This window comes from Neodiprion fabricii, chromosome 4 (assembly GCF_021155785.1).
Source record: "Neodiprion fabricii isolate iyNeoFabr1 chromosome 4, iyNeoFabr1.1, whole genome shotgun sequence".
In the NCBI taxonomy this organism is placed as follows: domain Eukaryota; kingdom Metazoa; phylum Arthropoda; class Insecta; order Hymenoptera; family Diprionidae; genus Neodiprion; species Neodiprion fabricii.
Genome location: NC_060242.1, coordinates 15,786,296 through 15,798,063, shown reverse-complemented (window position 1 = coordinate 15,798,063; position 11,768 = coordinate 15,786,296). Strand labels below are relative to the sequence as shown.

At 39.2% G+C, this 11,768-nt stretch overlaps 1 protein-coding gene across 4 annotated transcripts in view; it reads left to right on the top strand.

Annotated features, from left to right (window-relative positions):
* Positions 1-10,069: 10,069 nt before the first annotated feature.
* LOC124180343 (octopamine receptor beta-1R-like) overlaps positions 10,070-11,768 on the top strand; it is a 59,139-nt gene continuing 57,440 nt past the window's right edge. For all 4 annotated transcript variants that reach the window (XR_006870240.1, XR_006870239.1, XM_046565782.1 and 1 more), the window contains exon 1: positions 10,070-11,287. The gene's annotated coding sequence lies outside the window, so the exon portion shown is untranslated. The remainder of the gene's footprint in view (positions 11,288-11,768) is intronic.

The following is an 11,768-nucleotide window of genomic DNA, read 5'->3' as shown; positions in this document are numbered from 1 at the left end:
ATTTTCCAAACTGGGTTCATATCCGATTGATATTCAAAGTGCACGAGTGCTGAAATTCAGCACCCGGTATTCATTCCACTTTTTCTCAACACCGCGCGAATGCTCAATGGAATTATTGTAATATTTTATAGGTTTGGGTGACGCGCAAACCAAATGAACGATTTGAAGTGATTGAATGATACGCAATATTTCAGCAATTTACCACATTAGTTACGGTCTATCCGATTGGAATCTGGAACGCACGGAATTGAACGCTCTCGGCGCATACGCAATAATTTATTCTGGTGGCTAATATTGTCAATTAGAAAAAATAATTCCTTTAGTGGTAATTTCGATATTTTCTGCCTAATTATTTCGCGGTGCTGGTTGCGCAAACGACGCGCAAACGACTGACACGACAATATATCCGAAATCCAACGAGTCTTTCGCATAATACCATTTCCAAAAACCGAGTGCTGAAATTCAGCACCCTAACTTTACTTGCATTTTTCTTAAAAGCGAGTGTACGCGCAAACGATCTAAACTACGTTCAGTCGATTATATTGACCTCGGGTGCTACCTTTATGAACCTACTCCGCACCACATTTTCAACACCAGCAAACGATAGCCATTTTGCACGTCTGTAATGCACACAAAATAGATTACTGAGACAGAACATACTGCTGTATTGCGAAATAAATCGCGATCGAGTGAACTGGAATAGGTTATGTTATTTGTAGGGGAATACTTACAATTTTGGATCTTGCGGAATATGGAAAAATGTATGACTTGGTGCATACGCGAGCTTTTTTTGCTGCCGTGCACCCCACATTCGTGTACCATTTTTGGCTAGTAAACACGTTTTCACATTAAACATACTGTTAACACTACCGTACCGTATTTGCTTTGTAAGCTTTGCGGCATAATAATAACTCGCGTTAGTTTAGTAACATGGACATGTCGACACAGTATCACTAATCAACTAGGCATAGTATGAACCCTGACTCACTAATGACGCTTACGGCGGTGGCTACGCGCAAGGTCCCTAGATTAGGAAGGTCAAGACTCGCGTGGGCAAAAAAATTAGTGAGAATGCGTCAAAAGTTCGTATGACAATGGATTCTTTCCATTTAGAGCACAATATGACAAGGTGTAAACGTTTCTAGTCTATTCCTTTGCCCGGATTGGCCGCTTACAATAGAAATTTGTACACTGTGTCACACTGTGCTCTAAATGGAAAACACCCGGTATGGTTTTGATTCCTGACCTGTCACAATGATTAACCTCAAAATATATACGTGCTTCTATTTATTTCGTGAACGTCAGGACACTAAGGGCACACCTCGTTAATGCTTAACCTGAAAAAATTGAGCAAGATTGGTCAAAACTGGTTAATGCGGTAATGTAAGTTTGATATAAATATGCACCGAGTTCCCCAGTGGAAATTGCTATTACTCGCGTGTAAAAATCTGCACGAGCACCCAGCCAGTAAGCCCCAGTGGAAAACGCTATAAGATACTTTTGGGTGAACGCGCATAGAACATTTTTGCCCACGTTATAGTAGGAAAAACTGGAACACGCGTGTCTTGATCTTCCGAAACTAGGGATCTTGACTACGCGAACTTTCCACTCTACCTAATCTTCTTTGCCACTGATCTCGTACTGAACTCGATATACCTATGTTTTTTACGGGAAAATCGATGGTTTTTCAAGTCGATACATCGATAGTCGGTAGAAAATATATGGACTATCGACATCGCCAAATCGGGAGTAAATAAAATTTCTGTGTAAAAAGTAAATGCTCGTTACTCAGGTTAATAATAAATAATATATTACGGCGCGAGCCGCGTATTCTATTTTTCGTTCCATTTGCCCGCAAATTCGGCATTACGCGTCTGTTTTCAGACCGGATAAGGTTTCTGAGCTGGCACTTAAAAACAAATCTTATCCGGTCTGAAAACAGACGCGTAATGCCGAATTTGCGGGCAAGTGGAACGAAAAAGAATTAATGCCAAAGGGAAAGACTAGTTTAAATTGATATCAATGATTTATTTTAAAGGTTCAGGAAAACACTGGTGAGTGCGAAATGGTTATTCGTAGAAATTTGATTGTCAGGTTCGATGAATATTTGTATCGATACTTCCAGAGTAATTAGATCTTTGAAAATAAAAGAACTTGAACTTGATGAAGAATGAGATGTAAATTGTCTTGTTGAAATATGGAATAAAAATACGCGTGTGAAAGATGAAATAGATCTAAATATTTATAGAGACGTTGACATAAATATATTGATTTTCAGTCAGCGATTGATATCGGTGTAGATATAGACACATTGTATGTCACGCTTAGAGCATATACAGTATCACATTCTAAGATGTCACGATGGCTCGATGCGAGTTTGTTGCGCCCGCTGGCCCGAATTCGGTGGTATGTGCACCAACCTTATGCCGCAATTAGAAAGAGAGAGCACAGCTGAAGCCATACTTCTCACTCTAATCGGCGACTGGCCGAGGAAAACACATAGACTTATATAAGTATACTTCCACGCTTGCTTTATTGCTTGCGGCTGGTTGCCATTTTTTCGATCGTGCAACTGAGAGGGCCCCAGGACTATCTCTGTCTCGGTTTGGACTTCAGCGACCCCGTAAGACCGCGCAGTCTATCTCTATAAGTCTCAGGATCTCAAGGGCAGTAACGAAGCTATGGATAATAGCGGTTAGGAAAAGTATCTCATATGGGTGTTCATCTGAAAAAGTGTCAACCAAAAACCAGCAAACAGTGATTCAACAAAGCACATGAATGTGCGCCCATAAGCAATAAGGCTTCAGTCTGATTGGCGCATTTTTTTACACGGTTCAGTCCGATTGGCGCTTTGCGGGATTTTTTTTGTATGGACACTTTCTATACTCAGAGATAGTCCTTCTGTACCTCACCCTCTATAACGAGGCCAAAAGCCCAAGAACGTGGAATTAGACTGCGCTGCAGCAATAATTTTAGTGACTTCTTTGCTCTTCATTCTTCACTCGATGTGGCATTGGCACAGTTGCCAGGCTGCGTTATTCCCCTTGGCGGTTGAAGCACAACATCGCTAACTTGATTCCAACTGATCCAATTACAAATAAGCGAGACCTTAACCGTCGCCTGCAGCGCTGCATACACGCACTGATATACCTATAACTGGTGTCTTCAAGGACTAGAAACTCCCAATTAGCTCATGCCCAGGTTTTTATTGTCAAGTTCAGGGCGCACGTGCGGCTCGATTGCGGTGTGATGTATACGAAAATTGTTCGTAACCTATGGAGATTCATGTCAACCACCCATTCGAAGCAAAAATCTAGAAAGTAAAATCTCATCGGATTCATAGACATGATTTCATTTCTGTAAGAGACCTTAGTTGAATTAATTTTCCAATAAGCTAAAATAAAAATATGATGATTTTTTAACTTCCCGCCCATTTTATTTCAAGTGTGTGCGTGCATGTGTAACCTATTTTTTGTTCGATGATATCTCGCAACAAAAGAAGGAATTTGAATGATCTTAGTCTCCCACTGACGGGGTTTACTTCACTTAGAACTGATTAGATTTTGCGTCTGATCGGTCCAGCTGTTTTCAAGATATTAGAATGAATACATCAATAAATGAATAAAAATGAATATAATGTCTTTGAGATGGATTGACGGATTTCGACGATTTTTTTTCTAAATTTTTATGATGTTAATTTTCTGGTGCACACTGCCTTTAGCAGAGGAGAATGTTTATATTCTTGTTTAAGAAACGAACGATAAGTTTTACTTTTTCAGCTCTTTTCAGGTGACCACTGTACGAGAGAGCAAGATTGAAAAAAAAAATTTCTTAAGAGATACACTGCAGTAGTTCCAACTCATGAGAGAAGAAAAACACTAGAGTATAATGAGATTGATGTTACATTGCTACGAACATATCAACATAAATCAACGCAACATTTCTTACTCTAAGACTGGCTAAATTGTGTATTCGATCTAACAGTTTTCAAGTTATTTGAATAACAAAATTAAGAACAGGAAAATACCATTGATGAAAATATTGTTGATGTTTAATGAGCAGGAAGTGCATCCGAGCGGAAAGTTGGTTGACTGGCCCATCAACATGAGCCATATTACCTACTTGTTATTTTCTAAATCCTCAAACTTTAGCGATTTGAAAGAAACATCTTCGGTTAACTTCTACATTGGGCAATGAGAATTGGGTTAGAATTTGGTAGGGTCTCGTCCTCCGACAATTTAAGGTACAAAGAGGAGATGCGAAAATGAGCGGTTATATGATTAACGATGTAACAAACGGGGGAGATGAACTTTCTCGGCGCGAGATGATGATTTTTGCGAACAGCTGTGCTAGGTGCGTCTTTCGTTACTCGTAACTTATACTCGCAACGAGTTACTCTAATGACTGGGGATTTCCCACCGCATCGGGTTAACGCGACGCCTAAAAGACAGACACGAGTTTGGCGGTATGCATTAGCGGCAAACGATCTATCCCTTTTAGTGATTTCGCGATTTAAGCTAGAGTCCACGGCCCTACGATATTGCGGTTAAAAGCTTATTGCAGCTTCTTTTCTTTTTCTTCTTATGATTTATCCATTTAGGGGTAGAGAAATTTCTCCCGCTTCTATTGCATGCTCTGATAATAATGACTAAAGGAATATGAATGCACATGAATGACAACTGTATAGATTGTACCACGGATTTTTGGAAACTTACCTGCAGTTTTTATATGATCCTTATAGCTCATGCTTGCCGTATCATCTGCAGTGAGAAGAGAGGGAGAGAGGGAGAGAGAGAGAGAGAGAGAGAAATCGATGCAGGGTAATAAAAAATCCGATAATCCCTTCTAATAATAGAAATTTCCCCCAGTCCAAGTCCCTGAACTTGTCCCTTTGAGGTTCTAATATATGGGGGCGAAGTGGATCCGCTTTGAGAGGATCTTCTGCCTCCTTATTCCGCGTCGGTAACGTCGATGAAAATTGCTAGTGGCCAGCGATCTGCAAGAAGTTAGGCATTATATTAGTTAATCGTAGAATAGCTGGAGATATAATAATTCGTCAGCATGAGGTGGGAGAAAATGAGTGAAGTAACTAAAAAAGGAAAATAAAAGCCAAGCCAATAATAATAATGATAATAATAACAAGCATGCATATAATAACGGTGATGATTATAAAAGGGAAAGAAGAGATATCACGTACGGCCAAGTTGGAAACTCGTTTACCTCGGTGCCTGCGGTGCAGGTAAGATTAGGAAGGTGGAAATTATCGCCATTATTTCAGGCTATTGTGCGAGAGAAAACCGTGAGATATACAGTTCGCGCTACTGATGCCGCTGGACGCGAGCAGCACACAATGCACGCGAATACCACAACCAAATGCACATACAGTGCATACACAATATGCTACAATGTTCCCATACTCTGCTGTCAACCGCGTTCGTCTTTCGTTCGTATTATAAAGGAACGGAGTGCAAATTTCACTTCGAATTTAATGTACCGCACGGTTTTACACCAAGTAGATAATATAGATGGATGTATTCAAGTGCCTCATAGAAGATGATTTTTCCTTCAGGTGTAAGGATTAAAGTTCCGTCGTGTACTCCGTATATAATACGTAAAAAGAAAAAAGATGAATATTACTAGTCTTCAAATCATTATTATTCGTTGAACACTCTAGATTTTTTTCATCCGAATACATAACATATTAACAATTATTTCAAATCCTGAATGGGAAGATTCAATACTCCGCAGATAACAGCACGCCTTATGATTGGAAAATGTCCTCATGACGTCAGAGTCTGGTTCTCGGCGCCATTTTATCACGACATACCTAACCTAAGTTTTTGATTTTGATGGAGGCAAATCGTGATCCTTGGGGTTTCAAACTATTCATGTAACATAAATTAATTAAACGTAATCAATGATATACTCGTTCTATCATCCACACGCGAAAAAATACGATCAACGGTCAGCTGTCAGCCTGGTTGTATTATTTTGTTTTTTTTTTACCACCAGATGACGCATTGCAAAGTGACAATCCTAATAATACACATGCTCTGCACTTTGTTCTTTTTAATTAGTTATCGGATCTCGCACCACATTTAGGAATAATTTTTTTACAGCTCGCAACTACTTTTCATTCGATGATTGATCTATTTGCTCTCCGTTGGCTGAACTTACGTATGATGATTAAGGCATGGTATGCCTTACACGTATACCTACGTATTTAAAGATAATACTTTTTGTTTATTGGAAAAAAATAACAATTTCCAACCCTCTGATAAGCTTCACGCTCATGCAGCACACGTGGCCCAACAAAGAAAATGCAGGCATATGTTTGCATGTACATATAAGTATGTACGTCTCGTATACACACAAGCATGTGACGCGCATTGATTTTCTCCACATGTTCAACAAAGGCAGTTTTTTTTCACCTTTTTTCCACTTTGTTCGATTTTTCTTTTACTGGTTTGCTTTTTTTTCACTTTTGTTCCACAGGAGCGTTAATATTTCGCTCATCGTCGCAGTGTATGTACACAACATGTAGAGGAGGCCTGGGCAACATGGGCACCCCTGACAATTTTTTATATATTTTGAAAATCGAGAAATGCTTTTTTTATACGGACATTTGAGCTAAGGCTGACAAAATTTGATAAACGATGAAGCTATAATTTTCAGATCTGCATGGTGACTCAAATCAGCAATAGGGAACCTGCATGCATCCGAAATCTTTATATTCCTCTATTGGACTCGGAAGTAGGATGAAAAATGATGAATTTACCAAGACAGTTTCTTTTTTCGAGCAACATTAACGCTGCAATAATTTTTTCTTTTACACTAATTTTTCTCGGTAAATTTGAACCGGCAACCATTTTGCTGGACCCCTCTATCAGCGCCGCCAGGTGACACGTTCGGGCACGATGCTCGGCTGTAAACACCGTCTGCTCCGAGCAGGCCGGAATCCTAACCTGCAATATTAATATTTGAAGCTCTGAAGCATAGTTAACGTTGTCAAAATTGTATTTATCTCAGTAAATAACTTTTAGTTTGGTTAAAATAAAAAGACAACAATGGATCCATCAGCTCCGCAACCAAATTTAGATTGGTACATGTATTGCTTTGTACCATCTTGTAAAAATACAACAAGTTCAACTCCAGAAAAGATATTTATCCGAGTGCCAAATAATGTATTAAAACGGAAGGCTTGGTGCGATGCAAACTACATTTAGGATTCCGGTTTGCTCGAAGCAGACAGTGTTTATAGCCGAGCATAGTTCCCGAACGTGACACCTGGCAGCGCTGATAGAGGGGTCCAGCAAAATGGCTGCCGATTCAACTTTGCCGAGAAAATTTAGAGGACAAAAAAGTATTTTCTGGCGTTAATATGGCGTGTAAAAAAAAACCGTCTGGGGGAATTCATTATTTTTCATTGTACTTTCGAATAAAATTAAAATTAAAAAACATGCAAGTTCCCTATTAGCGCTTCGATTCCGGGGGTATTTTGGCTGCTTCACTCTTAGATTTATTGACATAGATAATTTCGTTTTCAAAGTTTTAGTGAGTTGATAAACAAATTTATACAATTATTAAACCTACTTTTGAAGGGGTCTATTTCGCTCACCTTTTCTCTACAAGCCTCTTATACATAGCTCTTCTCATGTTCAAAGTATTCTAAAGTAAACACGAAAATAAATTTAAAACATTATTCAATTTTGAAAAATTTGTAAAATTTTAAAAGTGCTCATTTTGTTCGCAATTTCAGAATTTTTTAGGCAAGGGTGTTCAACACTCGGCATTGGTCAGGTTATCGTTTTCTGGTAACCATTCGAAAATCCATCGATTCAAACTTCTATTTAAAGAGTCAATTTCTTAGCGTGCTTATTTTGCACGCCTCTCCCCCATACCTCTCCGTACCCATATGTATACTTCCATTTAATTGTAAGTTATGCCGAAGCGCAAAGTGTATGCATGTATCTACGGTAGCATCATTTTACTGCATATAATGGATAATGTGGAGTGAAATAGAAAAAACGAAATTGAGGGGAAAAAAATACGACAAAATGTAAATGAAAATAAAATCAAATTATTTGCATCGCCGAAATAGTCCGACAGCGAACAGACAGACACAGGCATACTAACTACGAGTAGCCGCGGAGCTCATCGAAACTCGGGATTTATGCATGTATGTATGTATGTATGTACATGACGTAGCATATACGCTTGAATAAAGTATACAACGCGGCAGGAAATCCCCGGTATAACACCTATAAGCTTGTGCAGCATGGGAAGCCAATCGATGTAAGAGTCCGATGTCAACTTCGATATCAATTTTCGAGTTCAGTCAAAAATTTGTAAGTTATTAACGATTGCACAGTTATGGCTGTATGATATAATCGGAAAATATGATTTGGTTTTTGTTGTACACCAGATTCGTTTAATTTCCGACAAATTTGGAGAGGAGATACTAATCATACAATACAGGTACTTTCTTGGTTATTTTTTCCCTCATACTGTGTTTTTTACAATATTCTGTGTATGTAGGTTTAAGCCTTCAAATACATAGAAAAAATAGGGATTAAAAGCTGTTCAAAAGTGAAAAAAAATGCTAAAACTAAGAGTAAATGAAAGAAGATATGAGTAAAACAAGCTAGGTTTCTCTTACAGTTGTGAGACATATTATATACGGTTGAAATATGGTACAGTACTTACACCTTATCCGGTCGGCGACGAAATATCTGTTTGATTCAGCATCATATCGAATCGCTCATACTGTACATTATACATGAGATAAGAAGCCAATTTATATCGATACCGATCGGAAAAAACAGTATCGATTTTAATCCGAATAGTACACAGGCAGACAGAGAGAGAAAGAAAAATAGAGAGAACGAGAGGGAGAGGGAGAAGGAGAGGGAAAGGCAGAGGGTAATAATACTCGTTGCACCGTATGTGCATAAATGAACACGGTTGGCACATGAAGAGAGAAGCCTGTTATATCCGGCTCTCTTTCCTAAAACGTGGGGAGTGTTCTCTTGATCAAGGAGCCCCTTGGGGTAGTATACGAGGTTCTATACGTGTGTACGATATTAACCATCCACTCTTCCCCCCTCTCTTTCCATCTCTGATCAACCATTTGCGTCATTTGGCCGTCGAAAACCAAAAAGTATAATTGCATCAAATGTCCAGTAGAACGACACAGTGGGTAAACCAAGAATTCACTTACAGAACATGAAAATTTACTACAAAAAATGTATCGCAACTTACTCGATGTGGATTCAAGACGATGCATACTTCATACCAAATCGCTGGTTACATCATAATCGATCATCTGCATACTTCATAATTACTGCAGTTTCAGAATGATCTGTGTATGTGAACTGCGTGAATTTTAAAATCAAACTTCTTAAATATTACTAAAGCGATGCTAACTTCACTATGACAATGAAAACCGGACACTGGTAAGAAAAATTTGGCTCAACCTGTAACTGTCTGATGGCAGATTATCAAATTGTTCAAAGGAATTATTTTACAGTAGCTGTTCACAGAAGCCAATGTCGATAGCACCACGTTTCTTTCACTCTACAGTGCAAACTAACGTAAGTGCGTACCAGTTCTTGACACGTTTAGACCGAATTATTGACCCTGTTATTTTACAAAATTATAAACTGACGGCACGAATGTGAGTTTCTCGATGACTAAAACCAATTGCTAGAGGGTTAGATGCTATAAAAACTCATTTTTTGGTAATTTTAGAACTTAGAATCAAACAGGTACAACCAAAGAAGGTCAATAACTGGGAAAGGGTCAGTAACTGTTACACTTACCTTATAAGAAAATAAACCTCGTTTCAGCTTGGGCGCGGAATGACGACTGATCCGCGAATATCCATAAATCTGGCAATCGATGATCCTGATTATTTGGGATACGGGGTGAAATGGAAGGTAGGTAGAGATATGCCGCAGGTCGAGCTGAGAGTGTGGAACCCGCGGTAGGCCGGGGCTCGAGGGGCGAAAAGGACGGCATGGCATCAGGCATCCGCCTGGGGTGGTCGACGGTGCGCGGGAACGAGCTCCAGCAACCCCCAGCCTCGGCGGCCTCACTGCGACCTCGCCAGTCGTACCATCGACACCGAAACCGGCGGGACTTGGAGCCAGAAGCTCCGGATTTTCGCGAGAAATCGTGGTGACGGTGAAATCGGCGAACGAGTGCTTCAGAGGCTCGTAAGAATTATAGATTCCTGTAGTTGGGAGACGAAGTAGTTTGGTGCTTTTATGACATATACGCAACAAGTCGCGTTTCAATTGTTTATTATTATACGCATGAGGCCTTCGTTAGAAAGAGGAACTCAACGAAACTGTAATGTTCGTTGAGTCATGGGATTGGGGAAAGGTGCCTACCAAATAAGAAGAAGACGATGAGTAGCTTGTAGAGCTTCTGGTCATTCTTGGTGAGTGTACCAAAGGAATTTGGTCAACGTCTTCAAATTTAGTTAAACCGGCAGTCTGTTTTTGACAATCCGGTAGACAAGGTTAAATGAAAAAACTATTGAAATAAAGAACGTGTTTGTGCGGCGTGTTGTTTTGTGCCAGTGAGGTATTCGACGGAGAGGATAAAATGTGACGAACGAAAAATGAGCGTCAATTCGGATACTGCTTTCTTGATTTCGTTTGTAACGAAAATGTTGTTTGTTTCTGTCTCATGTGAACCACGTGAATAGTCAGTGATTGTGAATAAAGATTGAAGCAGTTGAACGGGGGTGAATGAATTGACTATTAATTAACGATATTCTATAATTGGGAATTTAAAAAAGCGTGACGAAAAGAAACGAGGACCATTAAAAACGAGGCAATTAATTATCGATGTATGTTTTGAAGGATTCGTAATGAAATTAGTGTGTAAATAAAATTAATGAGAAAGACAGGATTAGGAGGCACGAAAAGTAATTAGATTAAAAATGACAGAAAGAGAGAGAGAGAAAGAGAAAAAGATGACAATTAAATGAAGGCAATATGTTGAGATGAACTGTTCAATGATGATTATTTATACAGATATGATATGAAAGGGAAATAAGAGTAAGCGAGTCTCCGTGCAAAAGAGAGAGAGAGAGAGAGAGAGCGAGAGAGAGGGATAGAAAGAAGGAGAAAAACGTATAAGGGTAATGAAACGCGAATATCTTCATCCCTTCGACGAGAACGCACCGAGTATATAGTGGATATATTGGCGGATGGATGGACGGATGGATGGAGTGGGAGGGGAGGGCCGCTGGATCATGCCACTCGACAAAGCCAAGGTAGGTAATTGAATTTCAAGCAAGGCTTTTAATCCGGTACATGTCGTCGGTAGAATTAAACGGCTGTACATCTCTTTAGAAGATATTCCAATCGGAAGTCAGATTTCAACTACTGAGAGGTGGAGGCGAGGAGTCAGAATGATGTAAATAAGGAGGGAAGCGAAGGAAAGCGAGGGAAAAGAGAATACCGATAGCAAGACGTTATTAATACAAGAATATGCAAATGTGTCTACTGTATCAAAACAAAAAAGCAATAAAATTGATCTACGAAAATAATTTACTCTATGTACGAACAGGTATTTGGTTTGATTGGTTCGACAAATGATTAAAAAAAAAAATTCGAGTGTTTTCACATCCTTCCAACAAATTATGCAAAAACATCAAATTTATGTTGAGATCTCGTGACGTAGTTAGGATTTTCTCTACGTTTAAATAAAACAAATAGTCTATTGCCACGGTGCTCTCTCGTTCTCCCTTTTTC